This window comes from Lactuca sativa, chromosome 6 (assembly GCF_002870075.4).
Source record: "Lactuca sativa cultivar Salinas chromosome 6, Lsat_Salinas_v11, whole genome shotgun sequence".
NCBI lineage: Eukaryota > Viridiplantae > Streptophyta > Magnoliopsida > Asterales > Asteraceae > Lactuca > Lactuca sativa.
The window spans coordinates 57357100-57382993 of NC_056628.2; positions in this window are offsets into that span (position 1 = coordinate 57357100).

Consider the following 25894-nt stretch of genomic DNA (forward strand, 5'->3'; position numbering starts at 1 on the left):
AGTGGGTTTTCTTGAAAACCGGGCTTCGCTGGAGTGGTGTTCCCGAGCCGAAAGGCTCTTTTCTCGGGATTCCTTCGGGTGCTAGGGAGGTTCCCTAGGCTTTTAGGGGGGTTAAGGAGGCTTAGAGAGACGTTCTAGAGAGAGAAAGAAGGGTTTGAAGGTGTGAGAATGAATGTAACCCGGCACCTCTATTTATAGTGTGAATTCCTGATGGACTCACCGAGTAGCAGGAACTAATCGCCGAGTTGGGACATGTGGCAGCCTTCTGGTGGTGCCACATGTTCAATTCTGGTGGTGCCATGTCACCCCTTATCGCGTATCAGCCTTCAAACTTAGAAAAGTCATAACTCTCGTATACGAGCTCCGTTTTAGACGTTCTTTTTTTCAACGCGTAGGTGAAATCAAGATCTACAACTTTCATTTAGGCTCCATCGGCTAATTCTCAACCGATCTCAAATTTAACAGTAGGAGGCGTTTAGACTGTTAAATGACCGCAAAGAATTCGTAACTTCTTCATACGGACTCCGTTTTCGTATATCCTTTTACCGTTGAGTTCCTATTAATCAGATCTTCAACTCTCATTTAGGTCGCGTAATCCAAAATATAACAGCCCGGCGAGTTGGAGCCTAGACTCGCCGAGTAGGATCGCAGACTTGGAGTGAGTTAAGAGGGGACTCGGCGAGTTGGAGCCTAGACTCGCCGAGTAGGATCGCAGACTTGGTCGCGGGTTCGCGACTGGACTCGACGAGTCCGATATGGACTCGGCAAGTCTACGTTGTTTAGCGAAAACCCTAACCGTTCAGGTTTGGGTCGTATATAATGCACTTATAGGCCGTCATTTTCCGTCTTTAGTCGACTGAGAAGAACCCTAAACGGCTGTGGGCATCTAGAGCAAGATTGAAGGATATTAGGGCTTTGAAGTAATTGTTGTGCAAGGAGGAGAAGGGTTTTGGCTAAAGGAACAGCAAGGGATTCGAGTTCTGCGGTTTGGAGACACAGAGAGGGCGTATTTCAGGTAATATTTCGGATTCCTTTCTGTTATGTTGATGTGTTCATGGATTTAGGGTTTATGGAACCCATTTGGTGATTAGATGAATTAGTACCTTGTTACCCAACGACTATAATCCTGTATTAGGACCTTTAGAGGTCCAGAAGGTCCCATGCTTGTGTATTTCGGGACGAAACTTATCTCAGGAAGCAGTTTGATCGATTGCATGGCGTGGACTCGCCGAGTCCGATGAACAGACTCGGCGAGTAGCTTGGAGATTTACTAGAACTCGTCGAGCTGTTCTTCAGACTCGGCGAGTGGAGTCGGGGTGGCCCCGCGATTCTTCCAGGAGTAACTCGTCGGGTCAAGGAGGATACTCGACGAGTAGATAGGGACTCTCAGAGAGTTGGAGAACGTCTAGACTCGCCGAGTCGCCATGGCACTCGCCGAGTCCGGTCGAGTTGACCGTTGACCGTTGACCAGAGTTGACCTAAGTCTGACTTCTTAGGGATAGTCACACTTAGAAGATATAAGTGTTAATGAGAGATATGTGATGTTATAGGAAGGTTGTAGCTCGTCGGATTGTGCGCGAGTGATTTCAGGATTTGCTAGCTTTCAGCATTTACGAGGTGAGTCTTCTCACTACACTGTACCCGGAAGGGTTTGACTTTGTGACCGGAAGGTCAGATATGATATGTGATATGTATGCTATGTGTGGTAAGTTATTTGTTATGTGTGTGCTATATATGGTATGTGGGCCGGAAGGCAATATGTTATGGGCCGGAAGGCGATTATGTTGTGGGCCGGAAGGCGTTGTATTGAGGACCGGAAGGTCAGGGCCTGGAAAGGCGTAAGTGCGTAAGGGTATATTGGGGGACTCACTAAGCATTTATGCTTACAGTGGTTATGTATGTGTTTCAGGTACTAGCGAGGACCGTGGGAAGGCGCCGGCGTGATCGATACACACTGAAGATTGTTTTTATGATCTTGGGATTTAGACTATTTGTATTTGACATAATACTTAAAATTTATTTATGCCATGTTTTGAATGGAAATACCTTTTTTTTAAAATGAAAAATTTGTTTGGAAAATTGAGTTGTTACAATTGGTATCAGAGCCTTGGTTTGAGGGATTCGGGTGCACCTTCGGGAGTAACTGAACTCAAACCGAGGATTTGAGGAAAACTTTTTAAATAAAGACATAAACTTTTGTAAATGGTTTTTTGTGGTAAGCAAGAAAGGAGCAGTGTGTACGATCAGTCAGCGCCCGAACGGTAAAGATCCCCAAAATACCTTACAATGTTATACGATATAAATTGTTATGCATGCTAGAAGACTAGGTATTCATGATAGGACTAGAGTGGCCTGATTTGTGATGCCTTAGTCTAGGGAAGTTTGCCGATATGAGATGCTTTGCTAGTATGCGGGTGGATAGTGCATATCAGAAGTAGAGTACTCACTATCTAGGGTTTGGGGAGGAAGACTTGGGATGAATGCTGATGCGGTGTGGTCGGTAGTATTGGGCCCATACTACCGAAGACACCGGGTCAGAGGGAGACCCAAGTACGAATCCCTGGATATCGGAGACTGAGTAGGGTTGTGTTATCGAGTGCAATTTCACTCGATGGAGTCTCTGATAGTTTTATGTTGTATTTCAAAGACATCATGGTTAGACCACGCCACGGAGCGAGTACGAGCGGTGTGAGTGACGAGGAGATTCGTCAGATGATTCACGAGGAGGTAGCGGTGGCGATCCGGGCTGAGATCCCGGAAATGTTTGGGTCTATTAAGACCACCCTGATGGAGACATTCGATGAGCGGTACGCCGCGTTGACTGAGGCTGCAACCGCTGCAGCTACCGCAGCTGTGGCCGCTGCTAGGCCACAGGGGGGTGACTCGTTGCTGTTCCGAGAGTTCAGCAACACGAAGCCACCGGAGTTCGATGGGACGCAGGATCCGATTGCTGCGATGAGGTGGATCGCGGACATAGAGGGGTGCTTCTACACTTGTTCATGCCCGGAGCACCTGAGGGTACGGTTCGCTTTGAACCAGCTCCGTCTGGGAGCGAAGGACTGGTGGAAGTTCGTGACGACGAACTTCACTTTGGCAGAGACTACAGCGGTGACATGGGAGGGGTTTACTGCCATGTTCAGGGATGAGTACGTTCCCCCGGTGGAGCGGGAACGATTGGTTCAGGAGTTCTTAACCCTCAAGCAGGGTACAGATTCGGTGGCGGCGATCACGCGGAAGTTTCATGAGAGAGCGATGTTTTGCCCCGAGCTGGTGTCCACCGAGCAGGCTCGGATGAGCCGGTACTTGGGTGTCTTGAGGAGGGATATCCGGGAGTTTGTGGCGAACTCCACCTATCATACTTTTACGGAGCTTCAGGCGAATGCCAGGAAGCGTGAGATCGAGTTGGAGACTCAGGCCAGGGAGGAGGCCGAATCTCAGCAGGCAGACCGGCGGCCGGCTCAGTCTCAGCCGGAAGCCAAGCGGATCAAGTCCGCCGATTCGAGGACGGGAGGTCCGAAGAGCCGTACTTGCGGAAAGTGCGGCAAGGGTCACGATGGGGCGTGTCGAGCCGGTGCTTGCTACAAGTGCGGCAAGGAGGGGCACATTGCTAGGGAGTGCCCCAAGGGGTTTATGGTTTGCTTTCATTGCAACCAGACCGGCCATCGGAAGGCCGAGTGTCCGCAACTTCGTCAGGGATCTGCACCTATTGCCAGGACTACTGAGGCTCGACCGGTGAAGGTCGAGGCCCCGAGGGCTCGTGGGAGAGCCTTTCAGCTGACTGCGGAGGAGGTCCGCGCTGCGCCTGATGTCGTGGCAGGTATGTTGTAATTCATGTATTTATTTTAATGTCGAGATGTTATGCTTATGTTATTATATGCGTAGGTACTTTCCTTGTGAACTCTGTGCCTGCCTTAGTGTTATTTGACTCGGGTGCGAGTAGGTCCTTTGTGTCCTTAGCCTTTAGTCAGCATATCAGCGCTAGTCGTGAGTCGTTGGGTCGACCTTTGAGAGTTTCTATAGCTGACGAGAAAGTGATTTGTGCCACGGAGGTTCTTCGGGGATGCGTGCTAGAGATTTTCGGGGTCGAATTCTCGATTGACCTGATTCCTATTGCGATGGGTGATGTCTGTGTCATCGTAGGCATGGACTGGTTGAGCCGATTCGGCGCTGTCATCGACTGTGAGCGTCAGTTGGTGACCATACGAGACCATAGTGGGGGAGTTCTTTCGGTGTACGACGAGGGTACCCGTTCGGGATCAGCTTTTTGTTCGGCCGCTAGGGCGAGGCAGTGTCTACAGCAGGGCTGTAAGGGTTTTCTGGCGTATGTGATGGATACGCGGGTGGTTTCCGAGAGACCGAAGTCAGTTGGAGAGGTCCCTGTGGTGCGTGAGTTTCCAGATGTTTTCCCCGAGGAGCTGCCGGGAGTACCTCCTGTGAGGCAAGTAGAGTTTGGTATCGATCTGGTTTCGGGGCCGCGCCTATTGCTAAAGTGCCTTATCGTCTTGCACCTCCAGAGATGCAAGAGTTGTCTTCGCAGCTCCAGGAGTTGCTGGGGAAGGGATTCATTCGGCCGAGCAGCTCGCCGTGGGGAGCACCTATTCTGTTCGTCAAGAAGAAGGATGGTTCACACCGGATGTGCATTGATTACCGGGAGTTGAACAAGTTGACGGTCAAGAACCGTTACCCGTTACCGAGGATCGATGATTTATTCGATCAGTTGCAGGGAGTGTCTTGGTTTTCCAAGAGCGATCTGAGGTCAGGGTACCATCAGGTGAGAGTGCGGGATGAGGATGTCCAGAAGACAGCGTTTAGGACGCGATATGGGCATTATGAGTTTGTGGTGATGCCTTTCGGGCTCACCAATGCCCCGGCTGTGTTCATGGATCTCATGAACAGGGTATGCAGACCGATGTTGGATCGATCAGTGATTGTATTTATCGACGACATTCTGGTGTATTCTAGATCTAGAGAGCAGCATGAGGAGCATTTGAGGGAGGTCCTCGAGGTATTGAGGTCGGAGAGGCTTTATGCAAAGTTCTCCAAATGTGACTTCTGGTTGCGGGAGGTCCAATTTCTAGGACATGTTGTTAATCAGAAAGGGATATTGGTCGATCCGGCCAAGGTTGAGGCGGTGACGAGTTGGGAGGTGCCAAAGTCACCTTCTGAGATCAGGAGCTTCCTTGGGTTGGCAGGGTATTATCGGAGATTCATTAAGGATTTCTCCAAGATCGCAGTGCCGCTCACCAGATTAACCCGGAAGGGTGTTGCATTCTCATGGGGGCCTGAGCAGCAGACCTCCTTTGAGACACTTCGCCAGAGGTTGTGCGAAGCCCCGGCATTAGCTCTCCCAGAAGGGATGGAAGATTTTGTGGTATATTGCGACGCATCGATTTCGGGACTGGGTGCAGTGTTGATGCAGAGGGGTCATGTGATAGCGTATGCGTCGAGGCAGCTGAAGCCTCATGAGGAGAGATATCCCACGCATGATTTAGAGTTGGGGGCAGTAGTATTCGCTCTCAAGATTTGGCGTCACTACCTGTATGGGGTTCGATGTACGATATATACGGATCATAAAAGCTTGAAGTATTTGATGGATCAGCCCAACCTAAATATGCGTCAGAGGAGGTGGTTGGATGTGATCAAGGATTATGATTGTGAGATCCTGTACCACCCAGGTAAGGCTAATGTGGTAGCCGACGCGTTGAGCCGCAAGGCGGAGAGCACTCCATTGCGAGATGTATGCTTGAGACTGACTGTGATGGCTCCAGTATTGGATGCTATTCGTGGGGCACAGGCCGAGGCTGTGCGACCAGAAATGCAGAAGAAAGAGCGGTTTATGGGGTTAATTTCAGAGTTCGTTAAGGATGGGCGAGGGCTTATGACGTTTCAGGGTCGAATATGGGTACCATTTGTGGGCGGTACGCGTATTACTTTGATGGAAGAGGCTCATAGATCGAAATTCTCGATCCATCCTGGTGCTACGAAGATGTATTTGGATTTGAGGAAGGAGTATTGGTGGCCCTGTATGAAGAGGGACGTCGCATGGTTCGTTGAGAGGTGCCTGACCTGCCGTAGGGTTAAGGCCGAGAACCAGAGACCGCATGGCAAGTTACAGCCATTGGAGATCCCCGAGTGGAAGTGGGAACAAATTACTATGGATTTCATCACCAAATTGCCGAGGACTGCCAGGGGAGTTGATGCAATTTGGGTGATTGTGGATAGGTTGACGAAGAGTGCACACTTCCTTGCCATCAGCGAGAGTTCTTCAGCGGAGAAGTTGGCGGAGATATATGTGAGAGAAGTGGTATCTCGGCATGGAGTACCGATCTCGATTGTTTCAGACCGTGATGTGCGCTTCACTTCCAGATTCTGGAAGAAGTTCCATGAGGAGCTGGGTACTAAATTGCATTTTAGTACCGCATACCATCCCCAGACAGACGGTCAGAGCGAGCGGACGATTCAGACGCTGGAAGATATGCTCCGGGCGTGTGTGTTAGACTTTGGGGGTAGTTGGGATGCGTATTTACCATTGGCAGAGTTTTCCTACAACAACAGCCATCATTCGAGCATTGGTATGCCACCTTTTGAGCTGTTGTATGGTAGGAGATGTCGGACCCCCATTTGCTGGGGAGAGGTGGGACAGAGAGTGATGGGCAGCATGGAGATCGTGCTTCAGACGACAAAGCAGATTCAGCAAGTTAGGCAGAGGTTGTTGACCGCCCAGAGCCGACAGAAGAGTTATGCAGATAGGCGCCGATCCGAGCTTGAATTTCAGGTCGGCGACTTCGTTCTCCTGAAGGTCTCTCCTTGGAAAGGAGTGATTCGATTCAGGAAGAGGGGCAAGTTGGGGCCCCGGTATATTGGGCCATTTCGTGTGATCGCAAGGGTAGGCCGGGTAGCCTATCGGTTGGAGTTGCCAGCGGAGTTGGGACAGATCCACGACACTTTTCATGTGTCGCAATTGAGGAAGTGCATAGCCGATGAGTCAGCAGTGGTTCCATTGGAGGATATTCAGGTGGATGCGAGCCTGAAATATGCCGAGAGACCAGTGGCCATCAGGGATTGGAAGATCAAGGTTCTGAGGAACAAGGAAGTACCTCTGGTGTTGGTTCAGTGGCAACACCGTAAGGGGTCGGAAATGACTTGGGAGCCGGAGCGTGAGATGCGGGAACAGCATCCGGAACTATTTTCAGAGTGAGACTTCGAGGGCGAAGTTTAATCCAAGTGGGGGAGAGTTGTAACAGCCCGGAATCTCAGGTATTGTCAAATTATGTTTTTGGAGTGAGTTAAGAGGGGACTCGGCGACTTGGAGCCTAGACTCGCCGAGTAGGATCGCAGACTTGGTCGTGGGTTCGCGACTGGACTCGACGAGTCCGATATGGACTCGGCGAGTCTACGCTGTTTAGCGAAAACCCTAACCGTTCAGGTTTGGGTCGTATATAATGCACTTATAGGCCGTCATTGTCCATCTTTAGTCGACTGAGAAGAACCCTAAACGGCTGTGGGCATCTAGAGCAAGATTGAAGGATATTAGGGCTTTGAAGTAATTGTTGTGCAAGGAGGAGAAGGGTTTTGGCTAAAGGAACAGCAAGGGATTCGAGTTCTGCGGTTTGGAGACACAGAGAGGGCATATTTCAGGTAATATTTCGGATTCCTTTCTGTTATGTTGATGTGTTCATGGATTTAGGGTTTATGGAACCCATTTGGTGATTAGATGAATTAGTACCTTGTTACCCAACGACTATAATCCTGTATTAGGACCTTTAGAGGTCCAGAAGGTCCCATGCTTGTGTATTTCTGGACGAAACTTATCTCAGGAAGCAGTTTGATCGACTGCATGGCGTGGACTCGCCGAGTCCGATGAACAGACTCGGCGAGTAGCTTGGAGATTTACTAGAACTCGTCGAGCTGTTCTTCAGACTCGGCGAGTGGAGTCGGGGTGGCCCCGCGATTCTTCCAGGAGTAACTCGTCGGGTCAAGGAGGATACTCGACGAGTAGATAGGGACTCTCAGATAGTTGGAGAACGTCTAGACTCGCCGAGTCGCCATGGCACTCGCCGAGTCTGGTCGAGTTGACCGTTGACCGTTGACCGTTGACCAGAGTTGACCTAAGTCTGACTTCTTAGGGATAGTCACACTTAGAAGATATAAGTGTTAATGAGAGATATGTGATGTTATAGGAAGGTTGTAGCTCGTCGGATTGTGCGCGAGTGATTTCAGGATTTGCTAGCTTTCAGCATTTACGAGGTGAGTCTTCTCACTACACTGTACCCGGAAGGGTTTGACTTTGTGACCGGAAAGTTAGATATGATATGTGATATGTATGCTATGTGTGGTAAGTTATTTGTTATGTGTGTGCTATATATGTTATGTGGGCCGGAAGGCAATATGTTATGGGCCGGAAGGCGATTATGTTGTGGGCCGGAAGGCGTTGTATTGAGGACCGGAAGGTCAGGGCCTGGAAAGGCGTAAGTGTGTAAGGGTATATTGGGGGACTCATTAAGCATTTATGCTTACAGTGGTTATGTATGTGTTTCAGGTACTAGCGAGGACCGTGGGAAGGCGCCGGCGTGATCGATACACACTGAAGATTGTTTTTATGATCTTGGGATTTAGACTATTTGTATTTGACATAATACTTAAAATTTATTTATGCCATGTTTTGAATGGAAATACCTTTTTTTTTTAAAATGAAAAATTTGTTTGGAAAATTGAGTTGTTACACAAAAACCGCTCGAACTAAAATTCGAGTTTCGGGTTGTACACTGCTAAGCTGAAACTTCGAAAAATCATAACTTCCTCATACGAAGTCAGATTTTGGCATTCTTTTTATGGATTTTCTTGGTTTAACATACTCTACAACTTTGGTTTATATTTCTAAGGCTAAAAAGTCTTCTATCGTAAATTCACTTTTTACGCTTCCCGGTGCCGTGTCGGTTCTGTCGTAAAACTTCGACGGACCACAACTTTTTCATTATAACTCGGATTTCGGCGTTCTTTATATCTACGGAAACCTTGAGAGATATTCTAAAACTTGGTTAAGATTATTTATTCTAAATAATATTTTTTAGAAAAGTCATTTTCGATCCCTATTGCCTCTAAATTGACTAGCCCGGATCTACGGGCGTTACAATTATCTCCCCCTTAGGATGATTACGTCCCGAAATCATCAACGAAACAGGGCTCGTAGAATGACTCCATATGTCATCTCTTCATCCTAGGTAATAATTATAACTTCTTTATTCCTTCAAGTCTATCTCTTAGACTTATTGACTGTAAGCAGTACTTGATCGTGCACCTGCTCTCTACCTCAGGTTTGACTCCAAATTATGACCTATCATCATGTGATGCACGTTTAGAATCAGGTCTCTTAGAGTTAATTTCTAAAACAGACTATCCTTCATGTTCTAATTTGATATAATCACACTTTAACATGTAGCATTTCTAGCTACTAACTTCTTTAACAACGAGCTTGATAGTTCTATTGATCGCTTTGATTTCAATCGTTTGGTTTAAGTCGGACGCTACATCAAACTTGGTTCTCTGAACCTCGTAGCCTACTCATCGTAGTTAGACTCAATGTGATATGTCCACTAGGTTCGGGATAACAACAATTTTATTAGTCATTACCGAAACAATGGTAACGACATATTTGAATAAAGCGAAATCATTTACTAGCCTCTTGGTAACCTTGTGACTTTCTGATCCAAGTGTGAGTCCTGTGCTTCCGGTAGTATAGGCCTCTACTACCTTTCACACCTACTCACACTCGTCCCAAGTATTGTCCCGCAGTTCACCCAAGTCACCATACAAGAAAAATCATATAACAACTTGACACATTAGATAACAAAACTAGGTTTTATATTATTCCTTGAAACGATTACATAGGTGTTCAAGTTCAACCTATAATACGCCTCTAATAGGCTACACCACGTGGTACTACTTACACGACTACTTCATAGATCCTCATTGCTGATCCCTTTCATTTCCATCTTCTTCGTCGAGGATCATATGGAATGCTCTTGCCTTCGGTTTTGGAGGAATGTTTGGTCTTGCCACCTCCTTCTTTTTCGGGCAATATTTAGCAACATGCCCTTCTTCACGACATTCATAACGCACCCTTTTGTTGGCGGTGCACTCGTTGGCATAATGTCCGGTCTTCCCACACATGTAGCAAGTAACTTCCTCGTTACATTTCCCAAAGTGATCCTTCTTGCACTTCTCGCACCATTTCACTTTGTTTCCTCCTCCGCTAAACTCCTTTGAACCAGACTTGATCTTCTTATTAGGCCTCGTAGACCCTTCAAACTTCCTCTTTTCGCCAACCTCAATCTTGTTGGCAGCTCTTCCCTTAATCATATCCTCCACAGACTTGGTAGCCCAGATAGCTGCCTCTAGAGTAGGTACCTGACGCACTGGCACCGCGTACTCCCATGGAAGTCCCTTTGCGTACTTGTTGATTTTCGTAAGCTCATCCGGAACAAGACGCAAGGCGAATTCCATCTTCTCTGTGAAGTTGTTGGTGTATTCATCAATTAACACGCTTCCTTTCTTCAAGGTCAGGAACTGGTTCTCTAGCTCGAGTAAGTTTTGAGCTGAGCAGTACTTTCATTTGAATTGGACCAGAAACTCTGCCCATGTCAGTTGCAGGGGCTCATTGGGGCTCGAAGTCTTCCCTAGGGTATTCCACCAGCGAACAGCGCCTCCTTGAAACTGACGTACTGCAAAAGTGGTTTGTAGTTTTCCTCTGCAACCGCACGTCATGAAGGCTAACTCCATCTCCAAGATCCAATCCATGACCCCGATCGGATCTTCCTTTCCCGTGAAAGTCGAGGGCTTACAAGTCAGAAAATCCTTGTACTTGCATCCATTCCTCTCGACTCCGTCATCTTGGTTGTTTTGTTGAACTATTGGTGGGTTGACTTGACCAACAGTCCCACTGTACTTTCCCTCCTCAGTCTGCCCTTCGTTCAATTCGGGCTGTTCGATCTGAATAGTCGCTTCCTCTCGATTTTGCTGGAGCAAACCTCGGGTTTCCTCCATTTGACGATCCAACATCGCCTGGATCATCGCTTGCACTCCGGCCATCGTTATTGGCTCAGCAGTGGCTTCCACAACCGGTATTTGCTCAATCACTGGGGGCTAATCTTGGTTCCCGTTTGCATTCATGTTTCCACTACGGGTCCTTACCATCTTGATCTATACACCAAATAAGGTGAATCTAGATCTTTATTTAGGATTGACGTTTAAATCATCCTTATCACTCCGAAACGTTTATATGCTAGTTCTAATATTGTATCCGTACGTTTAGAATCCTAAACACATAAGGTTTCCAGATCCAGTCGGCAACAGAACATAGATTCGATCAAACTATAGCATAACAAATCATTTAGCACGTAAAAGAAATTTACGCATCATTCCTAAAATAAGCTAGTGCTTGTGTCTATTCACGTGTATTACCTAAATCTATTAGACACACTCCTCACAATCATTGCTTAGCATTCTAAGTTTAAGTCTTGAAATAAATTCCATATTCCTAGTTCGCTTAAACTAATGCTCTGATACCAACTGTGACATCCCCATTTTTCACGGCCAGAAAAGACCGATTTTGTTTATGCTTTATAAAAATCAGAGTACCTCTTTTTAATAAAAATGTGCGTAATTTTTGTTCCCAGTGAAACATGATAAATTCGTTATCAAAGCATTTCCGAAGAAATGTATTTTTATTCATTTAAAACATTGGGATGTCATCGTCAATACAGAAACATAAGCATAAACAGAACTTACATTCGTTATCACTAGTAATCTATATCTCCTTAATCTCTCAGTGTAATGTGACTTCATATCGACACCTGTGATATAAATAAACTGAGTGGGTCAGGTTGGGAAACCTGGTGAGTACAAAGGGTTTTCATCCCACAATAAATAAGTTTATTAATTTTATCAAACCAAACAAACTCGATTACCTGTTCCCGTTATCCTCACTTTACGTCCCTAAGACATCTAACACAAGGGACCTAGTCTAAGGACTTTCATCGGGGTGACAACACATGCTTCGGGGGTTCCTTAGCAATTCATGTCAAATAAGGCAACCATGTGGGGGATGGAGTACTTCACACAGATCAAATAAACACACAGTTCAAATAAACACTTACAGGTTGCGAGCCTGCTAGCATTCCACCGGACTGTCTAGAAAAGTCTGTGGTCGTCATCTATACTCCGCTAGATGACTGGATCATCAAAACATCTATATCGAGGCCTCTCATTATATTATTTGGTCATACAGAAACTATTACATCTACCCATGTTCTACCCAACACATTTTGTAGATATAAAATACATATTCAGTTTAAATCATGTAAAACTTGTATAAAATCGTTCATCCAGCATAGATAGCAAGTATACAGATAGTATGCACACATAGCACGTAATTTATTTAAAATACTTCATATCTATGTGTAAGATGAAAGTAACTATGCACTCACTTGATTAGGTGGTGACTCAGCACTTGGACAGCGCTTCGATACTCTTAAAACAATTTTCCTTCGATAAAACCTAGTATCAATACCACTAGAGTTTAGTCTAACGCTTGACGAGACTAATTTAATAGTTTAGCTATTATTACTATTATATAAGCGTTAAAAAATACTTATATAACCCATAATAATAGCCCAAATACTCCTTATAAGGTCATAATAACATTACTATATTGAAACATAAGCTATACTAAAGATATGATAGGTACAGCTCACTTACAGTGGGTTTTCTTGAAAACCGGGCTTCGCTGGAGTGGTGTTCCCGAGCCGAAAGGCTCTTTTCTCGGGATTCCGGGAGCCTCGGGGCTTCCTTCGGGTGCTAGGGAGGTTCCCTAGGCTTTTAGGGGGGTTAGGGAGGCTTAGAGAGAAGTTCTAGAGAGAGAAAGAAGGGTTTGAAGGTATGAGAATGAATGTAACCCGACACCTCTATTTATAGTGTGAATTCCTGATGGACTCGCCGAATAGGAGGAACTAATCGCCGAGTTGGGGCATGTGCAGCCTTCTGGTGGTGCCACATGTCCAATTCTGGTGGTGCCACGTCACCCTCTATCGTGTATCAGCCTTCAAAATTAGAAAAATCATAACTCTCGCATACGAGCTCCGTTTTCGACGTTCTTTTTTTCAACGCATAGGTAAAATCAATATCTATAACTTTCATTTAGACTCCGTCGGCTAATTCTCAACCAATCTCAAATTTAATAGTAGGAGGCGTTTAGACTGTTAAATGACCGCGAAGAATTCGTAACTTCTTGATACGGACTCCGTTTTCGTATATCTTTTTACCATTGAGTTCCTATTAATGAGATCTTCAACTCTCATTTAGGTCGTGTAAGCCAAAAACCGCTCGAACTAAAATTCGAGTTTTGGGTTGTACACTGGTAAACCGAAACTTCGAAAAATCATAACTTCCTCATATGAAGTCAGATTTGGGCGTTCTTTTTATGGATTTTCTCGGTTTAACATACTCTACAACTTTGGTTTAGATTTCTAAGGCTAAAAGGTCTTCTATCGTAAATTCACTTTTTATGCTTTTCGGTGCCGTGCCGGTTCTGTCGTACAATTCGACGGGCCACAACGTTTTCGTTATAACTCGAATTTCGGCGTTCTTTATATGTACGGAAACCTTGAGACATATTCTAAAACTTGGTTAAGATTATTTATTCTAAATAATCTTTTGTCGAAAATTCGTTTTCGATCCCTATTGCCTCTAAATTGAGTAGCCCGGATCTACGGGCATTACAAATATATCTCATACCATACATACATCGGGCCCTGCCCAACATCCGTCAGGTCCTGCTTGGTATCAATCGGGCCCTGCTCGTTAACCATCAGGCGCCGATGATAAAAGGCATGTAACATGTAATGGGCCCTACCCAACACATATAGAGGGCACCGTCCAAACATACATAAAAATACATGCAAGAGTCACAAAGACAACAAACATCCTACAAACATAATCCAATGGACAGACATTGGTGCCTTCGATCCGCAAATACTGTGAGGAGACTCACCTTAATCGCTAGCTGGGTAAAACACACTCGATCTGCTGCTATCAAAAGCTCCTCACTCTATACATAACCAAAACAACCCTGATTAATAATTAAGGAAATTTTCCAATTTAACGGATCCAAAAATAACTAGGCTAACCCTTATTTGGGCAAAAGACCATTTTGCCCCCATCCAAGTCTTAAACCCCTCACAGTGGACCAAAAGTCAACCTTCTGTTGACCTACACGTTGTGTACTCTTAGCATTACACTAGGTGTTGGGTCAAAATATGGTTTATACTTTGCTTTTCTAGACAATTGTATTTTTATGTAATATTTTATGAGCTTACAGTCTAGTTTACGGCCAGGTGGGCTGTTTACGGTCAGTGTTTACGACCGTAAATGGGTTTATGACCGTAAACCCATTTACAGCCCATGTTCTCCGGCCCATGTTCCCCTTGTATATATATAGGTGTTAGGGGTGAGGAGTGGTGATTGATAAACAGTAGAGAGTTTACGGCCAAGAGAGAGAGAGAGAGAGAGAGAGAGAGAGAGAGAGAGAGAGAGAGAGAAAGGAGCATATGTGTGTAACTTTGTGAATCTTGTAAGGGAACTTCATTCTAATCAATTCAAACAACATTCATATTATTCTTCTTCTCCTTCTCTTCTATTTGATCTGACATCATCTGTTTGATTGGGATTCCACACCATCAAACGGATCTGATTGATACACAAGTAGATTAGGGACTTACAATTGGTATCAGAGCAAGGATTGTATCAGTCAATTTTGTCATATTTGGAGCTTATTTTATCTTATTTTCGAAATATTTTTGCGTTTTTGGATAGATCTCTGAAAATTAAGGGGGGTTTCTTCTTTGCATTTTACATAAAAACGAGTTTTTGATCGAGTTTTGGAGCAAAAAAGGGTGAAAAACGTCCTTTTTTCGTGAATCTGTTGAAGGTTTACGGCCTTTGAAGGGTTTACGGCCGGAAACAGTTTACAGTCGGCGGCGGCGGCGTTTACGGCTAGGGTTTTCGGAGTTTACGTTCCGAGGTTTACTGCCCCGGAGCTTGCGGCCCAATAGTGTTTCCGGCCTCGCAAGAAGCAGCCTCGCACAACGTTTAGTTAAAAAAAAGGGGTCGCGATTTTGAGGGTGTCGGAGATTGAACCCGCGACCTCCAGCTAACCAAATCCACGCCTTACCAACTCGGCTACACATTCCTTGTGTCTTCCCTTTGAAACTTAATTCTTAAAGAGTTATTCTCGGTTTCAACTTTCAAAATTTGACACTTTTAACCCAAAATTCAATTTCTTTTAGTTTAGATTTTTTTTTTTAAATTTCTTTTCATCCAAAATAAAAAATATATATTAATAATAATAATTATAATAAAAAAAATTAATAAATAAAATTATATTTTGATATTTGACTTTTATTTTTAACTTTTGACCTTAAATTTTGACTTTGACTTTCAAGTTTGACCTTTGACTTTCTCGTTTGACTTTTAAATTTTCAAGTTTGACTTTTGAGTTTGACTTTTCAAGTTTGACTTTTAAAATTTGACTTTTAAGGTTGACTTTTGAGGTTTGTAGTCAAAGGGTTTGATTTTGGCTTCTAGTTGTGCTTTTTAATGGCTTTTAAGGTCTACGATGGATTTGAAAACATGAAAGAGAGTCGTCAGGATATGTTAAGACAAAATTTCAATATTTTCGATTATATCCCTGGAGAAACCCTTGAAACTCAGTTGCAGCGATTTACCACACTCACTGCTGAGATGAATATGGTTGGGGTCTTCTTGACTAAATCTGAGATAAACAAAAAGCTGCTAAATTCACTTACGAAATTGTGGGATATGAACGTAGCTATCATCAAGAAGACAAAAGATTTCAATCATCTTAGTCTTGCTACTGTAATTGAAGAACTTGACGTTTTGAAGTGTAGAAAAACAATGAGTTCTGCAAAGATCCCGGTTAACGAAGTTTCATGCTCTCAATCATGTGAAGATACGATTAAAATTCTTCGTGAACATAATGAGTTGCTAAAAAGAGAAGTCGAGGACCTAAGATATGAAGGATATCAACTTAGGAAAGGACAGAAACCCCTAAAGGCTGAATTATAAGCAAAAACCAAAGACTTTAGGAGGCTTCAAGAAGATTATAGTAATAAATGTGAAAATTATAACTATGTTAAGAAACAACTTGCTGAATTAACTGCTGAGCTTGACACATTAAAAGGCAAATTTGAAATTGTAGATTTTGATTTTAGAAAATTTGATGTGTCAAGTGAAGTAGTTGCGAACATGATAGATCATTGTTTGCAATTTAAAAATAACCAGCAAAAAGGTCTAGGGTATGATAGTGTTCCTCCACCTTTCAATCATAACTACACATTCATCCCAATAAAACAAGAAGAAATTGACACGGATTCACAACTTTATTATGGAAAACCAGCTGGATTTGTGTCAGAAGGTATTCAGGTTTAAGATTCTAATGTTTCTACTTCATGTGCAGGTAAAGTAGCAGAAGATGAGAACAGGGAGAATACTACTAAACAAACCAATGACTCCTTGAACTCAGAATCTGTTGCTTCGAATTCTGTTACTCCTAACAAACCTGTCGTTGAGAAATATAGGCATCCAATTCTAGCACAACGGAGTGCTTGTTGCAAGTGTGCATGTGGGAACAACACGAGAAAAGTCAACGATACGCCACCAGGGGCAGCAAGAAATAACTTTACAGTGAAGAAAAAGACTTGTTTTCATTGTGGAACACCTGGACACATTGCCAGAAATTGTCCGAATCATGCATACGTTCCCTACTATGCATAACGCTGGCAGAACGCGCCAAGAGGGAGATTTTTCAAAAGAAACCCCTCAAGGGCACGTTCTGACAATGCCGACTAGAATGCCATGAAGGCCAAGAATTCAACTCCCAAGGCCAAGCATCCAACTCCCAAGAACAAGAAGGGAATGCTGGCCCAGAAGTCTAGTTCAAGATATGCTCTTGTGAAGCCAAGACCGGTTAGGTCAAATTCATCTCGCCAGCCGGCTTCAAGTTCCAAATGAAATGCCGAGGCACCCATCGGATCGAACAAGAAATGGGTTAAACCCGAATATAGATGGGTACCAAAGGTGAAAACTCCCAAATCTTCTTCTGACTCTAATATTTCATCGTCTTCTGTTTATGATAAGAAGGATATGTCATAGGAGAGAGTACCCTGCATTGATGACAAAGGTCGACCCAGTTTCAAAATGGACTGGTTTCCAAAGACCAACTGATCCCACTCTGTGTCGGAGTAGCTATGGAGACATATCATCAGACTTTGGTTTGTTGGTAGTGACTGTTCCAGGCACATAATAGGAGGCATCTCTCAACTATACAACATTCAAAAAAAATTCGAGAGTATGTGCCCTTTGCGGGAAAGGAAAGAAGGGAAGAAAGGAAGGGATCACATGGGGTTACTGCTTAATGACATGAAGAATTTTCATATCTGTTCTGAGATTATGTGTGCTGTTCTTAGACCTTTTGGATGCAAATTCAATCGGTGAATTACAATTTGCATTTTCTTCTCTATACTCTTGAGTTTATCTTAATTTGATTTGTTTTAAAGACAATTTTTCATTTGCTTATAGTTTTTTGTTAGTAGGTATTGTTTGGGAAATGATATTAGCAAGTGATAACGGGAAATCTGAATCTGCGTAATGTACCTAAATTGAATTGTCTACGCTCTGTGCTCGATGCGCTGGTAATCATGAAATATTTTAAATGGACTTGACTAGGGAGAGTTGAACTTAAGAAATTCAAAGACTTGACAAACATTCAACTAGTTAGATCCATTTAGCCTAACAATATGACGCTCGGATAGGTTGAGAAAGGAGAAATACATGAGAATCTACCTGTCACATTAAATGAACTCGTATCTAGAACTGTGGATTCATTTTGCCTCGATGTGTGGATTCTATCCTTAATTCCGGTTTTGATGGGCTGACTAGGGAGTTCCGATAAATTAGGTCTGTAGAAGGTTATTTTCTTTCTTTCTGTCTGTTAGTCATATGTTCCCTCCTCTGCGTGATCGAAAGATCCGACCTGGACTATAACATATGCAATTCTATCTCTTTGCATCTTCTCTATGAAATTCTTTCTATCTATTAGCCATATATTGTCTCCTTTGCGTGACTCAAAATCCGACCTGGTACACAGTATATGCACCATTCTCTTCTCAATCCCTCTAAAAACTTTAGTTAGTCATATGTTTCATCCTTTGCGTGATTGGAAGAGATCTGACCCGGATGTACAGCATATGCATTCAAAATCTATCTTCCCTCTTAATAAATGTCTGCTCACCCGGTGTAAGGAGTATTCTGGAAGTCCGTGATGGCTGGAGCATATCAGGAAGTGGGGAACACATTTTAGTAAAATTAAGAATTGAACACATACAGATTGTCTGTAGATCTCGCTGCTCAATTTAGGTGGACAACAATATCCATGGTTGTCGTCAGCTAAATGGTCCCTAAGAAATTTACTTAAGAATAAGGGCTAAAAATGTCATGTTATTGGTAAATTCTCCAAAATTATGTCACAAATGTTTGGTGTTTAAGTGGACCACAATACTGGCGATCGATCAGACATGGACATGAAGATGAAGGTACCGATAAGTAGACTCAGGTTGTCTCACAACTTTGATCCCAAATATTTTTCTTTTTGTTAAGTTTGTTCATAGTTTTCCTCTATGCACAAATATTCAAAATCCAAAAATATTTTTATTTCTGTTTTATTTCATGTTTAGAAAAATCAAAAATCCAAAAATATTTTTGTTTTTATTTTAATTTGTGTGCTAAGTTTTCTTTTAGTTTTGTTTTACTTGAAAAGTGATTTCAGGTGGAGATGAAACTCATGGAGTTTGTGTCGAAAATTTCTGAGCCAAAGCCTCGTCCGTGAGCATCAAAGAATTCTCATTCGAAGGAGCAAGAAATGAAGTTTATTTTTTCAACGTTTAATCCTTCAACCCCAAAAGCAAGGTGAAGCAGAAATTGAAGATTATGTGACGGATTGCATTGAAGCCTCCTCAATCAGTCTGCTACTATCTATGAACCTGCTGAAGTGATCCAGAAGATTTGTTCTCTCTGAAGTTCTCTCTGAAGATTCTCAAGTTGAAAGCACTATCTTTTAAAAATCAGTACATCAAGCATCCTCACCCAATGTGCGTTCAATGCCAAATTCTGAAGAAAAGCTCAAGGTCTCAAGATGAAGTCATTCATGGAAGATTCATATGTTCATCCTGATGCTGTGAAGTAATCGTAGGTTAAAGCTGAAGCCAAGCTCCCATTGAAGATTGACAAGAAGAACCAACTACTTTTTATGGGGGGGAGGGGGCCTTGTTGGCTCAATTAAGAAAATAAAGCTATAAACCAAGGGGGAGATGGTGTTGGATTAATGTCTAAGTCCATAACTATTTTGGTATGTACTTGACCCGATGGTGCATGGTCCTTTTGGGTTGCCTTCACCAAAGCAACTTGATTGGAGAAATAAATAAAGAGAGAGGTTATTATGATTTATTAATATGTTATAAGAATAATATATTAAAGGAGAAATCATATTTGCTTAATTAATATTGGTCAATAATTAATTAAGAATTAATTTTGTGATCAAATGTAATTAATTAAACTAGAGGGGCTGAATTGTAATTATGTAATAGTTGCAAAATAGGGCAATGGTTATCCTTGTTAAAGGATGGACGAATTCAAGGATAAGGATATCCTTAAAATCGTCCAAGGTCCAAGAGATAGGGGTTTTCAAGGCTTATCTTATGGTTGCTTGATGGGCAAGTAACTAGATAAGGATAAGGACTGAAACCCTAATCCCAACCCTATATAAAGACCCCTAAGGCCTTAGGATTTCGGGCACTTGATCCCTAGAGCATCTAAGGACGAATTTCTACCTCTCTCCTCTCTCTTTATACCTTCTCCACTTTCTTATGGTGTTTGTAAGCCATTAGAGGAGTGACATTTGTGACTCTAAGCCTTCCAAAGTCAATTCAAGGAGGAATTGGGATTGTTATTGCTACATAACAATCAAGGTAATATCATAAACCTAATTATATGTTAATATCGAATTCCATATGCTAGAATTAGGGTTTATAGTCTTGGATTCAAAGCATGTACAATAGAGAAACCTAGATCCAAGCATTAGGGTTTGTATGAGCACATAGGATGTCATATGACCAAAACCCATCAATGGTATCAGAGCCTAGTCTGGTTTCTATTGTATTGATGCTTGATATGGTTGAAAAATTCGATTTTTTGGTTTCTGGAGGGTGGACTCGCCGAGTCCATGCAGACTCGACGAGTCCAAGCCTGACTCGCCGAGTCAACTCGTCAGATGGAGGGTATTTCGCGATTTCTTGCTGTTTTTGCTTATGGATTGTTACCTTATCATATTAGATCAATATAAATCCGATTTTTTGATATATATATATATATATATATATATATATATATATATATATATATATATATGACTATATTTTTGATCTAATTGAAGATATTTATCAGTTAATAAGATAATTGTTTCCTTATGTGATAATTGTTTAATTATTTTGACTAAATTGATAAATTGTTTTGCAAGAAATCATTAAATAAATCAAATATGGATAATTATGTGATTAATTGTTAATTTAGATTATTTGTTATTTGATCCTTATGCTTTGAAAATTTTCAAATTTTCCCCTTTAGGTTTTATAGTTTAAATTTGAACCCAAAGGTTTTGTTGTTTTGAAATTTAAATAGTTGAAACCCTAATGTTTTGAAAAAGATTTCAAAATTTGCCCTCAAGTTTTGGAATTTAAATTTTGATTAATAGTTTAATTTTGATGTATATTTAAGTTCTAAACCCTAATGTGTTGAAATGTTTCAAAAACTTGCCCTCAAGTTTTGGAATTTAAAAGTTGATTAAAAGTTTAATTAGGAATGATAAATTCTAAAAACTCTAGTATAGTTTTGAAAAAGTTCAAATCACACCCTTATGGTTTTATTAATTAAGGTGTATAATTAAAAGAGGTTTAATAAATCCATAAAAGTTTAGGTTTACAATTTAATTGAATTAAAAGTATAATTGTTAAATTAGACCACCTAGTATTTTGAAAGTATAAAATACACCATATACTATATATAACATTAAAAGTCTAACATTATATATATGTATGAGTAAAAGTCGGTCTTACCGTTAGTAGGCCTCATTCATGAAGCTGGTCTATAAGGGGTGTTTAAGGAAATTGCCTATGAAATGACGATTGAATGGGTATCCACTCTTACCCACCGCACTCTTGACTAGTGGAGGGTCGTTAGCCGAACGGGTAGGATAGGACGAAACCTTCCATTATAAGTATAATGAAGTATAAAAGTAACTAAATGTTTTCATAAAATTCCCAATCTTAGTTACTTAGGCAAAAGTGAATTGATGCAATTCTATGAAATTACACTTTGTGCCCATGCAGAGACGTTAGTGGAGCGTGTGTGGTTTACCGGCACACTAAATGGTTCTAAGCAAAGGTAGCAAAGGGTGACTCAATGTTTGTCATAGTTCGGTGGAGCGTGTGTGGTTTACCGGCACATCGAATAGGTGACTGTAACATGTGAGGGCACCATGTAAGTTTACATGGTTATTCACACCCACTTTGTGATCCTCGGCATCCAAGTCACAAACAAGAGGGACATATCGAGATTTAAACATGCCATTGAAAGTTAAATGAATCTCAAAGAATCTAGGAGTTTTCATAGATTTAAAACTTAAATTCCTTTTCGTTTTTCGTGGTGGAAATTAGTGAATCGTCATTCACTTACCTTCAAATATTCTGCAACTAGGGTTACGGCATCCCTCTCTCGAGTTGTAGAATATTGTGTTGGGTCCTAGCCTTAGTATCTCATTTGGGTGATTTACTAAGGACTCAATCAATCAACTAACTTGAATTTGTTATTCTCCTGTTTTGTAGATGTCAAAGTTCGACAACTATGGTCTTCCCAAATCCCGTGGAACAAGCATTCCACATGAAGATGGTATTCCACGATTCAATCGAGGAACGAGAAATCATGCTTCACTTCCTCCTCCTCCTCCTATTGTTCTCCCCAACCCACAAGATCGAAGAATTGAATGGTTCAATATCACTAAGGCCCTATTGGAAATGAAACATGAAGATGGTAAACCCGTGTGTGCCCACGTTCTAGGAATGAAATCACACATTGATAGGTTGATAATGTTGGGTGTGTCATTCCCAGATGAGTTGGCTGTAAATTGGGTTTTGCAGTTGCTTCCTAAATCATATAATGAGTTCAAAAGAAAGTATTATATGATGGATCATGACGACAACCTCATTGACCTAACTTACATGCTCATTGCTGCCGAATCAGAAATGATTTGGCGAAGAAATGGAGCATATTTGTTGGAAAAGTCAACCGACCATGCTTCCGAGGACGTTCTAGGAGAACCGATCTGCGTTTACTGCCAAAAGAAAGGGCGTTGGATACAAGTCTGCCCAAAGAGCATGAAGAGTCCAGAAGATGGGAGAGTCAAAGAGTATGGTTGCGCTTCAGGTAAAATCCACTATCTAACTCCATTAAGTTCCTATTCATTAATTCTTAATACATAATGTAATAAGATTGCATTTGAATGTTTTACATGATCGGTGAAAAGAAAGGAAGCTTGGTGAAAGAGCAAGATGAATCTAATCACAAGGAATGGATCTTGATCGCATGGACTTGAAGATTAGATTTTGAGCTTAGATAGTTATGATAGAGTTGTTAGAAATTTTCTTTTGAAATACATAGTTTTCAATGGATTTTGCATTGTAAGGACAAATGTTTTTCGCTGCTTTTATAAATAAAATAAATTTTCGTTTGACTTATTTATTTATTTATTTCCTTGCAATGAAATCGTTATGAAAATTGGTGTTTGCATATTTCTACAACAAATGAATATGATTCTTATTTATGGTGTTTATGGAAAAGTTGAGAATTTACCAAATAGGGAGAGTTTTTCATCGCTCAAGTTTCAATTGGACAGAAATTTGGAATCATGCAACTTGGTTACACGATGAATGAGAAATTTCATATTTGGAAATTAGACTAATTCATTGACAAAGTGTCAAGTGAAGGACTTGGAGATCGAATACACAAAGTTGCGTGTTGATCAAGTCCACCATAAGAGTAACAAAGATATTCGTCATGATCTACTAAAGGTTTAGTAAATATGATTATACTTACAAGATTAAGTGTAATTCTGAATTGATAAAAGGGTTTAGATCAATAGCAGAACGAATAAGAAGAATTAAGTAGGCAGAAAGATAAAAGTTTCTCCATTCTAAGAAGATGGGAGAGTACCTTTTATACTTTATGATAGGTCTTAATGATTAAGAACCATATCTCAATTGATCCTCTAAATAAGTCTTAGTACAATTGTATGTCTAAGAATAGGAATCAAGAATTGAAGAAATGGTTAAATCAATAAGTCAATCATACTTCGTTCCAATAACAAGTCTTAAAGTTAAGATTGTGACATCGAGTGAAAAAGAAAGGTTTATAACATTCATCAAATGTGGAAAGTTGTGATGTCTTGGATAAGACAAAGACCAACTAGGACCAATTTATGAAGTATTTTGATATGAGCTACACTAACTCTTGGATAATTGTTTTTCAAGAAATGGTTATTGACAAGAGAATCTTATATGTCAAGGAGTAAGTGGGAGTCTTAATGGTCTTGAAAGGTTTCAAGAACAAATCAAATAAACCTTATCGATCATCACTAGCACACGAGTTGAGGTTTACAACCTATCGTGTTGACATTATTTTGTTTTTGTGCCAATCCAATCGAGTTAATTATGCATGTGAGTTCTATAAGTTCTCATTTTGAATGCATAAAAGGCAAAGCACCTTAATCAATGAAAGTTACATTGATAGGAAAGGGTGAGCTACTTAACTACTTGGAAGACATGGTGGGCATATGGGGAATTGAATATTGAAAACCTATGACTAGATTAGAAACTTTTATGCAAAAGGATGTTCAAAGGAATGTTCTTTGAGTGAGAGACATCATATCTAAGGAATTGTCTTGTAACAATCTCCGATAGAAGACTTTGTAATATCATTGGCAATAGTCTTTGTGACTTTGGTGCAGTGACATTACGAAAGGATAAGTTGCATAGAATGTTAGAATCTGGCATATTCTATAAGTTGCAAGAATTTGATATTCTTTAACTTATGGAAAAAGGATTTGGAGTTGTGAAATGAGAATGATTGGAAATGTGTTCAATGTGATCTATTTCACAAAGTAAGAACCATAGGTAAACATTGTGTGCATGCTAGGAGCATGGGACAAGTGTTGTAATTCAAGTAAGAAGTTGATTAACCGAAACGACAAATAATGAGTAATCAATATGGTGATAAATAAAAGGCGTTTTATTTATACTCAAAGGTTTGAGGCCATGTGGGATTAGTATTATTCTTGTGTTTCACATTTGCATGTTTTGACTTCCAGAATAATTGAGTTTATTAAGAATAATCGAATTATTCAAACGGGCCACAGTCGTTCATATGTTGGAAGTAGATATGAATGAAGACTGTCGTGAATTGGTGTGTGGATTGTCTAAAGAGCATTAGACATAAGCAAACGTTTGCTGCAATGTTCATGAGTGCTTATGAATATGAATTTGAGCATTGGATCAAACCCACGCTCACTTGGATCACTCCATGAATTATATCACGAGTGATTGGTGAGACGATAACATCTTATATTCTTGAAACCGAGATGTGTGAGTTGTATCTTGCAAATCGGTTGCACATTGATAATATGTAAACGCACTAGTAACTTGGTGTTATAAAACATATTATTGTGTGTGATTTGGTGAGTGAGTGCAAGCAAGCATTGTATCAAAGTTTATCCGTTCCTTTTATCCAAAGTAGGATAAAAGAGATATCTTTGGGCCCCTCGATGATTTAGTGATGACAAACGTAAATGCTCGGCCGGGCTAGGGCTAATTTGATTTGTTCAATTAGTCAGTCGTCATAAATCGGGAATCGAGATATAGTACAAAAGAGAATGATTAGAAATCATGTCTCATATGATATCTAGAATGGAGGAATATATGATCCCTTATCTAAGGACATGCGTATCTGATATGATCAGAGTTGACAGCGGCTTTGGAAAGCTACGATTGCAGATCAGGATCTGAAGTCATACGCAGAATAGTTGTTAGACTTATCCAAGTGGGAGACTGTTGGATTAGTGTCTAAGTCCATAACTATTTTGGTATGTACTTGACCCGATGGTGCATGGTCCTTTTGGGTTGCCTTCACCAAAGCAACTTGATTGGAGAAATAAATAAAGAGAGAGGTTATTATGATTTATTAATATGTTATAAGAATAATATATTAAAGGAGAAGTCATATTTGCTTAATTAATATTGGTCAATAATTAATTAAGAATTAATTTTGTGATCAAATGTAATTAATTAAACTAGAGGGGCTGAATTGTAATTATGTGATAGTTGCAAAATAGGGCAATGGTTATCCTTGTTAAAGGATGGACGAATTCAAGGATAAGGATATCCTTAAAATAGTCCAAGGTCCAAGAGATAGGGGTTTTCAAGGCTTATCTTATGGTTGCTTGATGGGCAAGTAACTAGATTACGATAAGGACTGAAACCCTAATCCCAACCCTATATAAAGACCCCTAAGGCCTTAGGATTTCAGGCACTTGATCCCTAGAGCATCTAAGGATGAATTTCTACCTCTCTCCTCTCTCTTCATACCTTCTCCACTTGCTTATGGTGTTTGTAAGCCATTAGAGGAGTGACAGTTGTGACTCTAAGCCTTCCAAAGTCAATTC